The sequence below is a fragment of the Alosa sapidissima genome, chromosome 18, assembly GCF_018492685.1.
Source record: "Alosa sapidissima isolate fAloSap1 chromosome 18, fAloSap1.pri, whole genome shotgun sequence".
In the NCBI taxonomy this organism is placed as follows: Eukaryota; Metazoa; Chordata; class Actinopteri; order Clupeiformes; family Clupeidae; genus Alosa; species Alosa sapidissima.
This window is the reverse complement of record NC_055974.1, coordinates 8,306,033-8,309,793: the sequence shown is the minus strand read 5'-3', so window position 1 is coordinate 8,309,793 and position 3,761 is coordinate 8,306,033. Positions and strand designations below refer to the sequence as shown.

The window sequence follows — 3,761 nt, the reverse complement described above, 5'->3', positions numbered from 1 at the left end:
CAGACTCGCATTGTGAGAAACGTTTTGGACAGAATTATAGCTGTTGCATATAGCCGTGTGCTTCTGAATGGGGCCCTGCAAATTTTGACTAAAGCATTGCTATTAGCTGAGACAGCACAAGTGGCGTCAGAGAAGACTTTTTCGGCACAGGGCAGCATCTTAATCGATCAGAACTTCCTGGATACTCGGCAGACTGTAAATGTCCTTATTGATCCAAATGACAAAACTTTCATACACACAAATGTTAAAGAAAATTAGCAATTGACTAACTTTTTTAGTGTCAAGAGAATCTTTGGGGTGATTAACCCAAAAATTCTGGAGCTCATCTTCAGACTCAACACATAAAAAAACCAGAGAGAACAGAGCTGAAAAATGATACCGCACATTTTATTGCACTTTATAATTTATAAGAAAATAACAATAATGATTTTAAAAAAAAATGTAATGGATCAAGTGATAAGATGATCCTTTTTTTTCTCTAATCCCACCTTTTTGAATGAAACATAAAGCCAGACTCATCTGATTTCACAAACCAGACCAGAACATAAACCAGAGCAAAAGAGGGGCGGTAGGAGGGAGGGGGTGAACAGAAATAAAGGTTGTGTAGGACAGCAATGCGCAATCACATGTCACAGTTCAGTTTTGACTGGTGTATGGCAATTAACATGAAGAGTGGCCAATGTGGATGGTCAGCTTAGCTAAAAGGCTCGCTTTCACATAGTCATAGCAAGATCCGACACAGAGAAAGCAAAACACAGTCACCGCACTACAGTGGGCATATACAATAATAAATAAAACAAAAGAATCCCCATCGTTATGTAACCAATGCCATTACAGCCTCCTCGCGTTTTAACAAGACGGAAACGCAGCGCAAGTACGTTTTTTACTCTTCTTCCACACAACCCATTCATTCATTCACTTTCTGCTTTCATCCGACGACAACTACTAAGAACAAACAAACAAACAAAAACAAACAAACGAGACACAGCCACAAGCAGGCACACCAGCTGTCAATCACCGTTAGCCTCTTAGAGGCACATTTGGCTTCAGTATCAATGGCACAAACGAAACGACAAGGTCAAACACAGCAACGTCTGGTTTTGGAAGTTATTCATCCTGGGACTAAAACGTCACAGCCATGAAAACAGCATCGATAAAACAAAACAAAACAAGAAGGTCTTCTTAGTAGCAGCAGACCATTTCAGCGGGTTTGGCGGCCACAGAGGATAGAGTACGGTTCCACAAACTTGACCAAGTAAATAGAGAGAGAGAAAAGGTGAGGGGTGGGGAGGCCAGGGAGTGGACCAGGGGTGGGGGTATTAACACTGTGAAACTCGGGAGTCTCTTGGCAAGTATTGTAGAACAGGATGGGTTTTGTGGCATGGATTCTTTTGTTTGTCATTTCATGAGTTGACAATGTAAAAACGATCAGACTTTCACAGTACGGGATGCCCTCAAAATAAGATGTCGAGAGACTACAGCGGCAAATGAGTGAACCTTTTTTGTTTTTTAAAAAATGTGATGAGGTGAGTTTTTTTTAAGGCTGGTGCCTCATATATACTTTTTTCATGCCCCAACCCACCCCCATAAGAAGCAATATTCATATTCTCTTTAGAAAACAATTTACATCCGTTTCAGCATGTTTTTACTTTATACAATATTTACCATGTCACGACAAAACGTCTGTTTGTTGGGGGGTTTTCCACCCGCTCTTTCTTGTAGACTCATTTTGTACAGCAGTCATTCCACAGCCTGGCTTGGCATTAAATGTCTCTTGAAGAAGCCTACATTCACTACAGTACCTTGTACTCACATCCCCACTTTGCTAAACCAGGCTGTTTTCGGAGATCTATGAGTTTCTGTGCAATTACATCTCCACACCAGTAGGGGGAGATGGAGAAATTTTGGCCTTTGTATCAGTTTTAAGTCAGTGCTTCAGCTCTTGCCGACCATCCCTTTTTTTTTGATTGTGTTTCGGTCCGAAGGGAGGCGACAGCCAAGGAGAGAGGGGCGGGGAACTGGAGGTGATGTGGAAATGGACTTCTAGAACATTCTGGCATCGTCTGTTGCCTCCTGCCACCTCCTTGAGGTGATCTCGAAGCAGTCAACGAAAAGCTCCATTTCCCCATTACCTCCATGTTGTTGTTTTTCGAGGGTGGAGGAGAGGGGTTAAACTCTTGTCTCTTAAGCTTCCCTCTTCACCACGTCGTCGATATTTTCAGTCGCGGCTGGCCACGCTGACCTCGACGGCCCGCTCACTTCATGTCCACGTCGAAGTCCAGCACGAGCAGCTTGGTCTCCTCGGTGCCGTTGCGGCTGCCCACGGCGCACACGAGCTTGGTGTTGGAGGCGCGGATGCGCCACACCACGCCGCCGCTGCCGCCGCTCTCCAAGCTCACCAGGTCGCGGACGAACTCGCCCGTGCGCAGGTCCCACAGCTTGACCGTGCCGTCGTCCGAGCTGGTCACCACAAAGCTCTTGTTGAACTGGAGGCACGTGACGGCGCTCTGGTGTTTGTGAGGCCCTGGGGAAGGACACAGAAGGGGCAAGACGTTAGCATTAGCTGTTTGTGTCACGCTTTACGGTGTGGGTTTTTGAACATTCTAACATAAGATTCCGTTCCGCAACAAGTCAAGGTTCTAAAATTCTATGTTGAATTCAATGAACCCAGATATTCTTTAGAACATTCATTTTACAACATTCCCGTTATCGTTGTGACTGTACACCTTTAAGGGTTAAGGACAATACCAGTATCGCTGGATCAGCCTATATATGAAAAATATATAATAATGCCAGTTAGCCACTAGCATTGGTCGCTGTATGTCTACCTTCCATCTGCTACACACACAGCCAATACAGGGTATTTCATAACGTGAGTATTTGTATGATCTTTTGTAATCAGGCTTTGAACCAAAAGCTGAGGAGCAGCTGTTTGTGTGTATTATCCTCCGTCAAGACAAACTTTTCATTCCAAAAGCCTCTAAAATTGGCTAACTGGCAATAAAGTTTCAGATTACTCTGAAAGCCTGAATGGAGACCGTAAACAGCAACATTTGAGCAGAGTAAAAACGTAATCACAAAGAATCTGATAAACTCAAACAGCTTGATGGCAGGGTGTTTTTTGTGTTGTGTTGTGCGTTTGGTATTCTGTATGAATGGCTGCTTGTCTGCTTTTCCTGGCTCGCTGTTTTGTTTTTGGAGCGTAATTGTGCAGGAGACCAACACAGAGAATCGAGCCCAGTCTCGTTCTGCTGAGTAAATCGGCCAGGAATGCAGGAGCCATTGTAGTCCCTTTCCGTCACCTTTGTGTGTGTGTGTGTGTGTCTGGAAATACCCACTGACCCCATTGCTGGCCTGACCTACTGATTCCCCATTTCAACACCCATCCTACCCTGTCCACTAATTACGGTCCACTGACGACTGAGTCCACACTTGTGAATCCATATCAGCTCGGTCTCTCAGTGAGCCGGTCAGCGGTATCTCTCTGTGGCTCTGTAAGTATCTCCCTGCATCCCCTCTCGTGTTGCCATCTTTATTGCTCTGTTCTCATATTCCTCCCCTGGTCGTTTCTATATTGGTACCATCATGAACAAAAACAAAACCTCTCACACCCTCACGGTCTCCCTTTTTTGTCTTACCTTGTAGAGTCTGTAGGCACTGTCCGGTTTTGATGTCCCAGATCTTGACGGTGGAGTCGGCGTTGCCCGAGACCAGGATGTTGTCCTTGAGCTCCATGCCGCTGGTCAGGGACTGGTGGCCGG

At 45.2% G+C, this 3,761-nt stretch overlaps 1 pseudogene; it reads right to left on the bottom strand.

Annotated features, from left to right (window-relative positions):
• Positions 1-366: 366 nt before the first annotated feature.
• LOC121689908 overlaps positions 367-3,761 on the bottom strand; it is a 51,674-nt pseudogene continuing 48,279 nt past the window's right edge.